This window comes from Bos taurus, chromosome 6 (genome assembly GCF_002263795.3).
Source record: "Bos taurus isolate L1 Dominette 01449 registration number 42190680 breed Hereford chromosome 6, ARS-UCD2.0, whole genome shotgun sequence".
Lineage (NCBI taxonomy): Eukaryota > Metazoa > Chordata > Mammalia > Artiodactyla > Bovidae > Bos > Bos taurus.
The window spans coordinates 11,518,970-11,536,190 of NC_037333.1; the positions used below are offsets into that span (position 1 = coordinate 11,518,970).

Here is a 17,221-nt window from a genome sequence, read left to right on the forward strand (position 1 = left end):
ACAATAAACCTCCTGTGAACTGTTTTGTTTTCCCACCTCCACCCAAGTTACAGCTCTAAGGCATTTCAGACTTAGATGTGGCACAATGCCTTTCAACACTACTTGATTTTAAACAGCCAGTTGAAAAGGAAAAGTAGATGAAATTAGATCTCGCATAAATATATACATTGGATTTTACTCTGTTTAAAAAGACAAATTTCTTCATACTAGAAAATTCTTAGCAAATGAACCAGTTAATTTGTAACAATTTTATTAGCAAGTCTGTGAAATGAATATTCTTTTTTCTACTCATGTATTAGTTCAGCGCTGGCATTAACTCAGTAATATGCAAAGATGTAAACTTTGAGAAGGTTATTTTCAATACAAAGACCTAAATGCTGACCATTATTTTTTTTTTCTGTTGGTTAGAATATAGGAAGTCACAGTAAATCCTTAAGTATTGCACAATAAATCTATTAGTAACACATTTTCATGATTTCTGCCAGAAACTATACTCACAATGTTAAAAAAAAAAAAACAAAAAAACAAAAAAAAGGAGGCGGCTACATTTTAAGGAATAATTAATCTATAAACTCCTACTAAGTAGAAGTCACTAGATGAATCTTGAGGCTAAAATGAGGCCTAAAAAGGAAAACTATGCCTTAAGAAGTTTACAAAGTACTTTAGGAAAGAAGCCACATAAATGTAAATATATCAACCCCGCCCCCAAACTAATCACTAAATTCTATTATTCTGATATTTAATGGATCAACATTCTCTTGACTCTTTGTAATGAATCTTAAGAGATGCTTTTTCTAAGAAGTTATCCTATATGTGTAAAATAATCCTTACTCCTAAGCCAATTGTTTTTCCATAAATCTTTAAAAACACCACATCTTGGGCTTGGCAGATTTTTAAGACTCTTTAAAAGTTTTATGGGCTCAAAACTATGAAAAGAAAATTATAAATTGAAATTATTATTAACTGATAATACCATATGTACAAAATTGTATGTTATATCAACTATTCAATTGCATTGAGACCCAACTTATTTAATTATGTATAAATATTTAGTGTGGAAGGTGGTAGCATCTTAGTGTTTGTTATAAGAGAAAGTCAGATCTCTAAAATTTCCTAGATTCTATGAAGACTTTTAAATGGTCATGCCTTAGCCAAAGTATTCAAATGACACTGTTAAACATTTTGAGTGAACAATATTCAAGCAAGAAATTAATCTCTAGTTCTGTCTGGGATTTACATAATTAAACGGTAGGATTAAAACCATGTGAATAATTTCATGAAACTCAAAGGAATAAAATGACTTTACCAAAATTAAATATGAAAAAAGAATACAAAAACTGGCTTTTTTAAATCTAAAATTACCCTATGATCTGGAGTAGGTAGCAAAATTTCATTAAGTACAACATCCAAATAAATGTAGCAATAATATGCTAATTGTTCTATATTCAATCATTGTGTACACTTCCAACTTATTAGTAATTCTGTTGACTGACCACTTTCCCCCCTGAAAGGATGCTGTTTCTTTTAGCCGAGTCTCAGTTTATATTTTTCTCACAAGCAAAGTCTTTGCCTTTCTCAGACCCAAGTGATAAGTGACAGTTGCCTAGTCATGTCCGATGTGACCTCATATGGACTCTAGCCTGGCCAGGTTTCTCTGTCTGTGGAATTCTCCAGGCAAGAATACTGGAGCGAATTGCCATTTCCTTCTCCAGAGGATCTTTCCGACCCAGGGATCAAACACAGGTCTCCTGCATTGCAGGCAGATTCTTTACCATCTGAGCTAACAGGCCTTTGCATTGAGAGAAAAATCTTCTATGCTAATTAATAAACAAGATGGTGATGGTTATCATAATTAATAATTAATGCATAATCTGGTGTCATGTCATGGTCATGAAAGACATCTATTTCTTCACATTCTGTTCAAATGTGAGAATGTCAACTGCCTTGGTCTTTTGATCAGTTTGTTAATATCTACAAAATGGAAAGCAATTGGAGAAAATTGTACTGTCACCTCAGACACGATGGTCCAGCCCTGCCTGTGCTCACCTATGATCCATAAATACGTGCTCTTCATTCCTTGTTCCCATACCCTAAATCTAGGGAGGCTGTCCTAGCAGTATCTTAGCTCTGAACCATATGCCACATTCTCACACATGGAAGGTTCTGATCTCTGCTGTTCCGGCTTTTTGTGTTGGTTCTTGATCTAGGGTTCAGGGACTTTCTCCATGAGTTCTGGGTTGGCTTCCTCTCCAGGCCAGTCCTCAACACTATTTGACCACTTGGTTCTTACTTTCTCAGTAGTTCTGACCTTCATTATTCATGCCTCCCCTTCAGCAGCTCCATCATCACTCTGAATTGTTCATCTAATTCCTTGTGCACCATTTTCCTAATTTGTTATATTATTTCTTAACCCTCAGCTTCCAAACTCTTCTAGTTCTACTTAATAAATCTTGTTCTCCTTGTTTAAGTTCTTCACCTTGGATTATAACATTTACTATCAATTTTAAAAATAGTGGTTATCCTCTAAGAGACAATTTTGGGGCAGGTGTTTTGTATGTGATCTACTCTCACATTGCAGCACTCAACAGCAGTGGTCCTCAGCCTTTTTGGCACCAGGGATCAGTTTCATGGAAGACAATTTCTCCATGGATCAGGAGATGATTCAAGTGCATTACACTTATTGTGTACTTTATTTATATTATTACTACACTGTGATATATAATGAAATAATTACACAGCTCACTAATACAGAATCAGAGGGAGTCCTGAACTTGTTTTCCTGCAACTCGATGGTTGAGCTCAGGTGGTAATGTGAGCAATGGAGAACAGCTACAAATACAGATGAAGCTTCACTGGCTCATCCATCCCTCACCTCCTGCTCTGCAGCCTGGTTCCTAACAGACCATGGCCTGGTATTGGGATTTGCAGACACCTGCTCTACAGGAAAAGTATCATTTCTCTATATTTAGTGAAAGAAAAGTGAGGCTTGACAATCTCAGACCCTGGTTCTCTGACTCCATGTCTACTCTCTGACCATTAGGAGGATAGCTCACATACTAGAAAGGCTTTTAAAATAGAATTCTCAGGATGTATCATAGAACTTCTGATTCTGGCATTGCTGGGCCACACCAAGAGATTCCAACAATGAGCCAGGCTTGGGAGTCAATTCACTGCACCTGTTGCCACCAGCGTACTGTAACCTCTATTTGTGGGGTGCTCCACCCTTGAAATGAAACTTTAATCATTTTTAAAATCGACAGTGTCCTACAGATTCACAAGGCATCATTTTGCTCGGAGGAGTTCCACGTATCAGTCTGCTTATATGACGAATATTTTACACATTCTGGATTGTATGCTATTCTCATTCTCTCTTCTCCTCTGTCTTTTTACCCAGACCTCAAATCTGAATAGTAGCTGGTTAATACCAGTAGTCTTGGAATGAGAATTTTTCTCTATAGGCTTGGAAGACCTACATAAGGACAAGAATCATTACCATAAAGTCATAACCATATGGACATCAAGTTTCCATTAATGTGTTGGGAAAACATATTAATAATAATAAGATGCAAGCATGTTCTTCTACAGTCACTAGCACAAAAATATAAGTAATTATATTGCATAAATAGATCAAACTTTAGTTATTCTAAAATGAATCTTTCTACTAAAATAAACCATAAATATTTTCCCTAACTTTAAAATAAACTTTTTGTGTCACTATATTCCAACTGAAAACAAGAAGCAAACAAAATCATTAATTCTTTCCACTAAAACCTTCTAGGTGCTTAGCAGTTTGAAGTCAAGGGTCAATTTGTTTTAATGAAGATTGATACATAGGATACCTGCAATTATTTTTGCTTCTGGTACTCTACATCAAATGTATTTTTAAAACTTTGAGAAGTTTTAGAGGAATAGTGAGTAAATCTTCAAATGATGAATTTTTTAAAAGGAGAACAAAACAACTAGATAGCTATTTTACCAAACATGGTAGGGACCATAATTTTTTCCTCACTCCTACAAGGGATAGAAATGAGGTACGAAGACAAGCCGGAAATCCTCTGAATCAAGGATTTACTGGAAGATACAAGGAGAAGACCCAGGATGTGTGACCAGAGACTGCACTGGACACAGAAGTGCCTCACGATGCTGAATTAATGTGCTTGCCATGCTTCCCCTTCTTAGTCAATGCTATCAGTTATGTTTTCCCTACAAGTCAGTAAAATAATTTAAAAACTGATGCTTTAAAGTCCAAAGTAAAGGAGATCCAAAGAAGGAATCTTGCTTTTGTCTGGTTATCTGTTAGAGCTGAAAAGTAAATGGATCTGGGCCTTGGTTGATCAAGTCATCACAAAAAAGGCCTGAGCTGCATGTAGTTGATACTGGAGTAAGTCCAAAGAAGGAAGAGAGGTCTGCTTCTGAGATGGTAGCCCAAGAAGGCACTAGTTCAGGAAAGAACTTTAAAAGCCAGGAAATGAATCAGAATGGTTGCAAATGGTGGCAGTCCATAACACATCACCAAATCAGGAGGACCAGGCAGATGGGAAACCAGAAGAATACACCCCACTTTGGAAAATGCCCATTATAAATTTGATTTAGGCCAGATAAGCTGCTGGGGCAGGTTAATTTCCATAAGTAAGACATACTTTACTCTCTTTATTTTGTTGTGTTCCTTTAACAGAGAAACCGTGTTTTTCTAAATTCTGATCTCCTGTCCGGTATTGTGCCCCTTGTAAACTTCAAAATACTGGCTAAGAGGGAGATCTCAAGATGTAACATAAACGGTATCTTTTCTCAAGGATGGAAATTCAGCATATGAGCCAATATTGAATTTCTGACAATTATTCATTCACATATTCAACTAATGCATTTTTAATTGAGACAAAGCAGGAAGGTGCTAAGTGCTAAAACTTTGAGCATTTTAGCAAATGGCTACAGCCCTGACATTTAGTAATATGAATTTAAAAGGAATAAGACATTTTCTAGTTCTCCATTGATCATACTACCCAGAGCAAACTATCAGATAAAAAATCTCAGAAATAAAAGAAAGACCAGTTACCTGTTTATTCCTTAGAGAGTCAAGCAAAATGAGAATGCTTCTAATTTGTTTTGCCTTGATAAAATCCATGGACTTTGTTGTTCAGTCACTAAGTTGTGTCTGACTCTTTGTGACCCCATGGACTGCAGCACACTAGGCTTCCCTGTCCTTCACTATCTTCCTGAGTTTGCTCAAACTCATGGCCACTGAGTCAGTGACACCATCCAACCATCTCATCCTCTGTCATCCCTTTCTCCTCCTGCCCTCAATCTTTCCCAGCATCAGGGTCTTCTCCAATGAGTTGGCTCTTCCCATCAGGTGGCCAGTTGGGCCTTATACCTTGTCAAAAGATTTTCCTCTTTTGACAATCTAGAGGTAGATTGTCCTCTACCAAGTTGTAACAGCTTGGTAGATGGTTTTATAAATCCTCCGTTTATAATTAGAAATTGGAATAAGGCATTTCAGAATTCTCATCAATTTATTTTATAGATCATAAAATTAGTATCTAGTGACTTGCTTAAGTTTTATCTGCAAATCAGTAGTTAGAATAATCAAATCCTCAACTTAAACAATAGTATCTCCTTACACCATAAATTTTCTTAGTTAAAAAAGGTACATTTATTACTTTATCTGTTGTGGTTTCTCTCCTGCAGGGTACAGGCTTTAACAATTTCACTGGTGTTGGGGGAGTGGGGACAGAGGATGCCCAACTCTGCTTCATAGAGCCTTCAGAAAGGGCATTTGTATATAGAAAACATTCCATTGAGATATACATGAAAGACAAATTAAATCAAGTCATGACATTGAGAAGTTTATTATGTTTCTTTTTGCTTAACATTTATAGTCACTGATAAAATGATATTTCTAAAATATACCTTTGAAAGCCAAAAATGTGTTTACTTCTCCTATAGCAAAAAGATGGGGAAACCTGGAAAGTTGCTTTCTGTGTGTGTTTGCGGTGTGTTTAATTTCTAACTCCTTTAGTTTTCCTTTATAGTTTAATTTTGCTGTTTAATACTGAGTTATATAAAGTTGTCAGAATAGGCATATATCTTCACAAACAACTATCCTTATTTTATGGATTAAGACACTGAAGCTCCCAAAACACAAATAACTTGCCTTGAACATTATTACCTTAAATTCAACAAAGCCACTGATATTCATTGTTCAAATATCATAAGTAAACTACTTATTGAAGGGTTTTTATGTAATGTAAAATAAACAACAAAGGAAAATTCTGTCTCCAATTAATGATTTTTTTAAAGTTAAAATACAATTCCTGATTTAATATATTCTGTTCCCTTGAGGTTAAAAACAATGTGCCTATGTGTTCAGGGTCAAACCCAAACCTCCATTAGAAATTAACAAATTTTCATATAAATCATAAAGAAAACTTGAAAACTTTTCACCTACCATATACAAATAGCAAAGATTTTTGTATGAAGTAAAAAAGATACAGATATCTTTCTCTTCTTTTCTCTCTAGTCATTAATTTTTCCTTTTTCCAAATATAAGTACTTTTTAAATTATATTTATTACTTTACTTTTTTTGTATAGAATCCAAAAAATATTGAATCAGTACCTGCAAATGCTGGCGCAACAGCAATTTCTTATTAGAGTGATCATCCTTAACAACAATTACACAATCAGATATGGTCTAGGCAAGTCTTTCGTTTGTCAGTTTTAAAATAACACAGTCCTACTCAGGAAGTTAGCAAGAATGCATATTTCCATCCAGGTGGGAGATGTACAGCATGATCACTTCCTGAGAGAGGGCTTAAAGCCCATCCTTTCCAGGTGTTTGGTATATTTTTGGCAGTCTTTTCTATTTGCTTCTTCCACAGGGGACAGCAGAATTCCAAGCTCTTTAGTTACAACATTCAAGATAGATCTTCTCATTGTTTGGGGGGAAAATATTGTGATTTTTAAAAAACTACTTCCAAAAGTTAGAATGTTTATTCAGAGCCCAGTATGAATCACAGGGAAGCTTTCTGTGGACAAAGTCTAATTCTAACAATCTAACGAGGTTAGTAGGTCACTGAAACTATTTTTCCCTTCCTTTAAGCTAATATTTCCAGGAGGTGAGAGGGCTGGGGAATACTCTAAGCAAATATCAATAAGGCTTCCCTGGTGGTTCAGACGGTAAAAAATATGCCTGCAATGTGGGAGACCTGGGTTCAATCCAAGATCGGGAAGATCCCCTGGAAAAGGAACCGGCAACCCACTCGAGTACACTTGCCTAGAGAATCCAATAGACAGTGGAGCCTGGTGGGCGGCAGTCCATGGGAGTGGACTGCGGGAGTGGACGTCCCACAAAGAGTGGAACGCAGCTGAGCAACTGACACACCTGTACACACACACACACACACACACACACAAATATCAACGTGATCAGTTTTTCTAAAGTTTTTGAGAACTAACTAGAAAAAAGTGAAAAGTCTGTGATACTACATTTTACAGCTTAAAAGGAAGTCATGGCTTTGCCCATCTCGCTCAGGTATGCCAGCAATGGTAGTGTGACTAGTGCTTTTTCTCCAGTCCTGTGTTCTTTAACTTACTTTCTACACTGTGTCCACTTATAATAACATACATATTTAGTCCCTGCTTTTAATATTGTTACTTTTTTGGGTGGGGAGTATGAAGTAAAAAGGATAGCTTTATTGCTTCGCCAGGCAAAGGCAAACACTGGGCTTCTATGTCTATAGTCCCTGCCTTTATTTTATCATGATAATGGTAAAATAATTCATCTTCCCTATTGTTCCATGTTCCTCTGTACTTTTTAGCACTGAGACTTGTGTCCAATAAGGTTTTCTATTTACAAACTCCATTATGAACAACAGACCTTGTTTTTTCATTTCAGTGATTATTCACCTTCCACTTTAAGAAGTCACTATGAATTAAAATTCCCATGCTTCTCTCACTTTCAATTAAAAGACAGTACTATTTATTTAACAAGGGAGGAAAAGGCAGATAAACGTGGTAGAAATCACACTGGACCTGACTTAAGCGACCAGGATCCTGAGTTGGTACAATAATTCCTGAGTCCAGGATCCAACTCATTCATTCAGATACTATTCATAAAAGTGTTTCTAGATCTCAGATTCTGTGCCCAATACTGAAATAATATAGTGCACAAAACATTCATTTTCTCAGTCCTAACACAATGTGGTGAGCTGTGTGTGGGCTGTGTGGGCTGAAATTCCGAGCTGCGGTTGTGCATGAGAATACACCCTTCGTGGTACCCCATCTCCGGGACTTCCAAATAATCACACAAATTAAATATATTTTTATTTAATAACCAAATAATCACACAAATAACCAAATAATCACACAAATTAAAAATACTATTACAAATGTAGGCAAAGTTTGAATACATCTGAAAGGTTAATATGTGCATCAGATATCCTAGAGGAAGTGATATCTGACCCAAGATATGAATAGGTTGGACACACAGAGCAAAGAACACTGGTCTGGGCAGAGTAAAGTCTTTAAAGAAAGGCCCTGAAGCTATGGTTTTTCCAGTGGTCAGGTATGGATGTGAGAGTTGGACTATAAAGAAAGCTGAGCACCAATTGATGCTTTTGAACTGTGGTGTTGGAGAAGACTCTTGAGAGTCTCTTGGACTGCAAGGAGATCCAACCAGTCCATCCTAAAGGAAATCAGTCCTGAAATATTCACTGGAAGGACTGATGCTGAAGCTGAAACTCTGATACTTTGGCCACCTGATGAGAAGAACTGACTCATTGGAAAAGACCCTGATGATGGGAAAGATTGAGAGTGGGAGGAGAAGGGGATGACAGAGGATGAGATGGTTGGATGGCATCACTGATTCAATCGACATGAGTTTGAGTAAACTCCAGGAGTTGGTGATGGACAGGGAAGCCTGGCGTACTGCACTCCATGGGGTCGCAAAGAGTAAGACATGACTGAGCGACTGAACTGAAGCAGCAGAGTAGTTTAAAACGGAACTTTAGGTCCTTAGGTAAGGAGAAGACAGTACCAGATATGATAGAAAGAGGCCATATCCTGCAGAATCTAGGAGGACTCGTTAGCAAATTTGGTCTCAAAGTTAACAGCAATGTTAAAAAAAAAAAAAATAGAATTGATGACATTGGATTTGCATTTTAAAAAACTGCACCAAATCTGTGGAGTATGGATTAGAAAGGTGTAAAAGCACAATGAGGGAAAAGAACTTTACAGGAATCCAGAATGTAGATTATGATCATTTGGACCAGAGAGATGTTTAGTAGGAGAGAGAAAAGTAAATGGATTCAAATACACTTTATTTGAGGAGTGAAATGAACCAAATTTTATGACGAATTGGATATAGCCGATGAGAGCGTCCATAGGGACCTACAGGTTCAGGGCTTGCAAACGCCATTGACTGAAATGGGCCATGTTTGCAGGGAATGTAAGAAGTCTGGTTTTACATTACTATGTTTGGGGTATCCTTGATCAACAGCTTGGAAACCGCTCACTTTCCATACCTTTAAAATGAGAGACTGAGTAAATCATTTCTAAGACTCTCTTTCAACTATATACTTTGATTTTATTCTGTCGCTTTTAAATGTTTTTTAATACTGATTTTTATTTGCTTTTAAATTTATTTTTACTTATTTTTTACTTGTATTTATATTTGTTTTTTATATTACTTTTATTTTGTTTTTGTTGTTATTTATGAATTCACTGGACCTTTTCCCATGGACTAGGGTTGGGGAGGTTGGGATGATTCTAGCACATTAAATTTATTGTGCACTTTACTGCTATTATTATTACATCAGCTCCACCTCAGGTCATCAGGCACTAGATCCTAGAGGCTGGGGACCCCTGTTTTAGAGGGAAAGATCTTTGGTGTTCAAATTGTCAACTTATAATTTATTGCTTTTGGCCCTAAACTGAATACAGTATCCAATTCCCTATTCAGTTCCTCTGTCAGTTGTTCTTAAACATTTTTACAGCTCTCTTTTCCATCAGGGGAGGATGGTGCAGTGGGAACAAAGGACTGGTAAGAACAAAATGCCATTAAAAATGTAGAAAGACAGTAAATACACAAAGAAGATCATAAAAGGAAATTCTATGGTCAAGTCTACAAATGTATTAAATAGTGCATACATTTCAGAAAGTGTAAACTGCAATTAGCTCAAGGCAACATTACATATGCAGTGATAACACAGGGTCCTTCCTGACAATGGCAGTAATTCCAACTATCTTTATGGGCTTGTTAAAAGTAGGATTTGGTTACTGGGGGATCTTCCCTGGTGGCTCAGACAGTAAAGCGTCTGCCAATATGCGGGTAACCGGGCTCAATCCCTGGGTCAGGAAGATCCCCTGGAGACGGAAATGACAACCCACTCCAGTGCTCTTGCCTGGAAAATCCCATGGACGGAGGAGCCTGGCAGGCTACAGTCCATGGGGGTCACAAAGAGCTGGACACAACTGAGTGACTTCACTTTCTTTCTTTCTTGGTTATTGTGGAAGGCAGCGTCTAAGATACCCCAGTGATACCCATCTCTTGGCATTCACACCTTTGAATGAAAGCTGATCTTTCTGGTTGTACTCCATCCCTAACCCCACACCTAACTAAAAGCCAGGAGTACATCAGAAAACTACTATTTACAGCATATGCAAAACAGACCTTTCACTCTTCACTTGTTCTCTGTCTGAAAGATTCAACTGTCAGTAGGAATGCAAACTTCAGTTATAAATCCAAACTTTTGAATTTCCTACACAAGAAAAATTGTATGCTGTAAATATACCTCCATGTTTTTTTCATGAGATTATCATTTACCCCCACATCAACTATGTATCACCACTTGATCTCCGAAAAATCTTAGGAAGATAGAAATAACACATTAACATGGAAATCACACTTTGATGCTTCTGTGATATGCTGATTGTTTCATATAACCCTCACAATAAAAAACTATAAAGGACATTAGCCCATTCATGTAGAAACTAGGCTATTTAAAGAAGCTCAACACATTACTAAAGGTCTTACCTACAGCCAAGATTCAGTACATCTGAATCTGATCCTGCATGTCTTAGAGATATGCTTGAAGAAGCAGCCCCCAACCTCCCCAAGAGACGATACTCAGTATCACCAGCTATCATAAATGCTGTTTCCTCACAGGACCAGTAGCAGATTTCCTTGCAGCTTTCAGAGTTGGGGATGTTTCTTGTTGTTTTGGAATTCTTCAAAAAAATAAATAAATAAATAAAAGAGAGCCTTCAAAGAATGTCTCCAAGGGTACAGAATGGCATTTCTTTGTGCCCTTGTCAATTTCTTCTCTCTCTCTCTCCCTCTCCTTCATATTCACTCTTTCTTTTTCTTCCTTCCCCTTTTCTCCTCTTCCTTTCTGTTTCTCCTATTGCCAGATGTGTATTCCTTTCATATTACTGAAATCTTCACATTCTGTTCTCTTTTATTCTCACTTCCTCCACTAACTCCAGCAACTCTTCCATCTCTAGACCTCTATAGTGTGTGGAGAAACACTCCTTAAGCCCTTTCTCCTTCTCAAGCATGCCGTGTGATCTGTTTATGATGCTGGTGTTCACCTTCAGCAGGAAGGAGGAACTCTCCCAGCAGTCACCCAGATGGACTTTCAGCTTTCATCCTCCTAGTTAACGATGGCATTCCTAATGGAAATCTTGTCTCCTGGGGCACAGCTGTTAACAACTTATTTGGCTAACTGTGCACTAGAAAACCAAATACATCCATTGCCTTCTATTTAAGCTGATTTGAACAGGGCTTCATCTTAATCTTCCAGAAGGAGATGAAGGGGTGGGGTTGGTATGGTTATTTTTCAATTTGGGCTCCATATTCCTAAAGAGGAAAGAACCCCTGCTCAGCCTGTTAAGCTGCATTTTAATTCTTCAACTCATCCCTTCTGAAAAAGTTAACACAGTCCTCTCAGGTGAGTGACTCTCAAGCAAGGAAACTGGCCTGTGAGCCAATGTACCATTGCTTTCTGCTGCCGTACTATCGATTGTAAAAGCAGACCTAGCTACATAGTCAAAACTTCATTACCCTTTATTCTAGTGTTTGCTGTACCACGTGTACACATGCTCAGTCACTTATGTCGTGTCTGACTCTTTGTGACCCCATGGACTGTAGCCCACCAGGCTCCTCTGTCCATGGGATTCTCTAGGCAAGAATACTGGAGTGGGTTGCCATATCCTCCTCCAGAGGATCTTCCCAACCCAGGGATTAAATCCACATCCCCTACATTGCAGGGGGATGCAATGTAGTGGCTCTTTACCACTGAGCCACTAGGAAAACACTTTTTTGTTGTAGCATACTTCTTAAATATTTAAGTAAAGAAATAATAAAAGAACAAATTAATAAATATGAGTTATCTCAGTGTACCCATGAAAGATAAAAGCAATTTTTTTCAGCCAGACATTTGATGGACTTTGGGAGTCCTCATAACTTCCCAATCAGTCTCTCACTTCCAAAGGGGCAAGGGGACGGGGCTGTGAGGGGGTGTTGGAGAAGTAGAGTTAACTGAGACATTTTTCAAAGTTAAGAAGCGATATCAAAGATCCTAGAACCTTAATATTCACTGAGATAATTAAACACAATGTAGAAAGGACCCTGATTCCGTGTAACATCAATATCCATGAGCACTCTTCCTTCAGCTGATATTCATTAAGTATTGCTATAGAACAGACATTGTGCTAAGCCCTAAGTCTAGCAAAGCCTGACCTACTCACTACTGCAGTGGGGTTGGGGAGGCAGGCATCAATCAAATGCACCATCGTTATAAGCTAAAATAAGCATTCTGGACAAAAGGCACTTAATGTCCTAGACAGACAAACACAAAAGAAACAGATCTGTTTTTTTTTTTTTTTAATATAATTGCTGAATGTAGAAAATCAATTGGAGGAAACCCAAGTAATTCATCATTGTGCAAAGTAACTGACTTTTTAATATTAGATTAATGAAAATATACACAGAAGAAACCTCATCTTGTGTGCACTTGTCTGGAACTTTGAAAAATAAATTTTATATTCTACACAGGAAAACATATAAGCTGGGCAGCACCCAGGCAAAATTACTCTACACTCAAGGTACTTTTGATGTTTCACTGTGTATTATTTTCATGCATGGTTTAACTGGAGTGGGGTCTCAGTGGGTGGGAGGCAAGTACCCCTTGTTAAACCTGCTGTAGTCGTGTGTGTTATAAAACTTCAGGATATGGTAACAGTGGAACTACATTCAGCTGCTTGTTATTTCAGAATCAATGCATTAGTTCAACAACATGGATCTTTATAGGAACCACAACACAAAATATACTTTTTCATAACAGATTCCTCTAGTTACTTCCAGAAAATAACACTGATTTAAGAAATTCAACTAATAGACACGACATCAACATGTTAAAATTAGAACAGTATGGGAAAAGATACCTTTTTATTGAAAGTGAGTTCTTTCCATGTTTATATATTTTTCCTTTTTTTAAATTTATTTATTTTAGTTGGAGGCTAATTACTTTACAATATTATAGTGGTTTTTGCCATTATATATTTTTATTTTCTCTAAATATTTAATTATCCTTCCATTTTTCTGCTATAATCTTTTCCCATTTAATCTCGAATTATTTGAAACACCATTACTTGCTTACCACTCCCTATACAGTCTAACATTTCTAGCATTTAAAGTATTTACTTCCTTCCCTTACATTTTGACTTTTTCTACTTCACAAAATAAGAACTAGAAATTTTCTCACTACAAATGTCATTAAAGTTTATAGCATTGAGGGAAAGAATGCTTAATCAAATCGTAATTATTTCCCACCTATCAAATTATAAATTTGAAAAGCTCCTACTAGTCGTAAGAAAATCCCATCGATGGAGGAGCCTGGAAGGCTGCAGTCCATGGGGTCGCTGAGGGTCAGACACGACTGAGCGACTTCACTTTCACTTTTCACTTTCACGCATTGGAGAAGGAAATGGCAACCCACTCCAGTGTTCTTGCCTGGAGAATCCCAGGGACCGGGGAGCCTGGTGGGCTGCCGTCCATGGGGTCGCACAGAGTCGGACACGACTGAAGCGACTTAGCAGCAGTAGCAGCAGCACACCTATAATTATACATTATTCTATGTTGAATTCAGAGACACATAAGTTCACTGGATAGTTTCACAAAAAAGATATTATATGATTTAATGTATATTTACATGTAAGTTTTTGCTCAAACTATTAACATATTAAAAAGGAAGTGTCGACTCCTTAAATTCATTCACACCCAAAGAAATTTATGACTGCTACAAAACTAGTTTCCATGCAGTATTAAACTAAAAGAGACAGAATACATTCTATTTCCAAAAGTTTTTAAGGTGGATTTTTTTATAAACTAGAATCAGACTGTACTTCATAAGCAGACCTTATAGCTCAGAATTCTCAATATGCTAAGAGAAATGTCTGCAGAAAATCTATTTTTTTTTATTTATTGTGACAAGTAAACAGAAAATAGCCACAAGGGAAAACATGACCTATAAAACCTTATTTTTATTAGCTGAATCTTTGGTATCACAAGGAAATTACATCAATTACTATAATATGTAAAGCAATGAAATGCCTTTCCCGTAGTATTATTTTCATATGGAAATCTGAAAAACAACATTCTAAAATATGGAATGCAATTTTAAAAGATATTTAAAAAGACTTATCAGTAAAATGTGTCCATTTTGGATTAAGAATAATATAAAACATTTGCATGTATTTTAGTATCACCAAACAACGTTGTTAGTATTGCTACAGCTGACCCAGCAACTTAAGAATCAAACGCTTCCTAAGAGACTGGAGTGGGGGCAGTGGGGGGCTAAGCATTATATTATATTCCATCTAAATATAGCATAGTCATTACCAATTCCACTTATTTTCCACTTTCTGAAAATTAAATTCCTTCTGAATAACTGAATATAAGAACTGACTTCATTAATATTTTTACAGAGGGCTATGCTTTTTTAACTTTTTCTAAATCAAAATCTTCCAGTATTGAATTTATAAAAAAGAAGGAAGGCCTCTACTTTTAAAAATAATAATAGGGAGCATGATGTCATGAAAAAAGGAAAGCTTGAAAGCAGAGACAAGAGAGACCCCTCGCTTTTCATTGCCAATTGTGTCTGGGATCTGCGATGTGACCTTGAGAAGTCAACTAACAACTCAAAGCCTCGCTTTACTTGTCTGTGAAGCAAATACAAAGTTATAGTTACCAGCTGTTTCCAGGGTCCATGAGTCTGGGTGGGATCTTCCCATGTCACATACATGCACGTCAGCTGGGCTTGGCTGAGCCTGTATGGGACCAAAAGGCATGTGCTCCGTCACGACGCCTCCGCCGTGGCCAACACCACACACGCGGCACCAGGCTGTAGAAGGTCCAGGGAGGCATCGTTCCTCCCACCGACACACCAAGTCTGCAACTACATATGGAGCAAGGCCTCTGTCAGAAACCTGAAAACTAGCTGAATAGCTAGCTCCTTCATGGGAGGAAATAAGAAAAGCGGCACAGCCACAGATACGTAGGAGCGACTGAGACAGTCTCGCGATAAACATGCTCCGTAGGAGACCCACAATCGCGGAGAAACTCAGAAATTATCCATCTTGAAATATCCTAATGGAAAAATATTCATTGAATTTACTTCTTTTCCACAAATACTGCCAGAAATATGTTGAAATTCTGTATGTATAATATTGAAGGAACTTCTTTCACAAAAGGCTTACTATATGACAAAAGTTAAGGTCAGAATAGACTTTCTACTATGTCCATTAGATTCATGACTTTTATTCCCAGCTGCCTGTTGCCCTCTAGTTTTGCATCTCCTTTCTAAGAAGCCATTCAACTCGTTTTTCTCCTCACCTCGGTACCTGGAATCAGTCCTTGTTGGTCTTTCCATTCTCAGTTCAGCATGCTTCTGTTTTAGGAAAAGCATGCTTCAATCCTGACCTTTTGTTGTCAGCCCTTGAATCATGGCCTGGGTACAGGCAGAGCCAAATTTACCGCAGGGTGGTTTGGCAACGTGATAATGCTGGCTAGCAAGCAACACCCAAACTGAGTAGCTTAAAATAATAGTCACTTTATTTGCTCATGATTTCTTGAGTAAGCTGGGCAGTTCTTGTCTGTGCAAGCTTGACAGATCCCTGTGGTCACTCAGGTGTGTCGGACTCTTTGTGACCCTATGAACTGTAGCCTGCCAGTCTCCTCTGTCCATGGGATTCTCCAGGTAGGAACACTGGAGTGGGTTGCCATTTCCTTCTCCAGTGCATGAAAGTGAAAAGTGAAAGTGAAGTCGCTCAGTCATGTCCGACTCTTAGTGACCCCATGGACTGCAGCCTACCAGACGCCTCCATCCATGGGATTTTCCAGGCAAGAATACTGGAGTGGGGTGCCATTCCCTTCTCCGAGTTAGGCCTAGTGGGCTTCATTTCTGGAAGGACAGACAACTAATCTCTGCTTCATGTAGTTTCCTATCCTCCAGTAGTCTAGTTCTGGTTTCTCGAGCTTCTGAAAAATGGGAACAGAACAGACAAGTCCCCAAGTACAAGCCCTTTTTATACCTCCATTTGTATTAATTGTGCTTGGGCCCCTTTGAACATAGCAAGTCACATGGTCAAGCTCAGATTCAAGGACGGGAATAGTGATTCCTCCTCCTGATGGGAGGACCTTTGCAAAGAGCAGCATACAGAGAGATAGGAAGAATTTATGACCAGTTTGCACAAAAGGCTGAGCCTAAAAATAGAAGCCAATGTATCACAAATATTAGGGGGAAGGTGAAATTTTTGATATTGGAAATTTCAAAAAGGCATTAAAGTTATTATTATGGAAAAAATCAGTACTAAGTTGGATTTTCTTAAGATGATATAGGATCCTGATGTTTTAAATTATATGTGGAACAAAAATGGGCACTTCTTTTCATTACTTAGAGTCTTAGTCCATTTGGGCTGCTATAGCAAAATACCACAGACTGGGTAGCTTCATTTCTCACAGTTTTGGAGGCTAGGAATTCAAGATCGAAGTGCCAGCATTTTTGTGTTCTCGTGAAGACCTTCTTCTTGGTTCCTATCAAGGACTTAAAAAATATGCACCGTCTAAATGTTGAGAGTTATATTTTATTCAGTGGGAATTTTTAGGACTTCAGGTCTGGGAGACAGCATCTTAAGTAACCCTGAAAGAACTGCTACCAGGAGTCA

The 17,221-nt window shown here is 37.7% G+C and overlaps 1 pseudogene; it reads right to left on the reverse strand.

Annotated features, from left to right (window-relative positions):
* The window catches only part of LOC100138193 (large ribosomal subunit protein eL19-like), an 86,959-nt pseudogene extending 71,373 nt beyond the window's left edge, over nt 1-15,586 (reverse strand).
* Nucleotides 15,587-17,221: the final 1,635 nt, after the last annotated feature.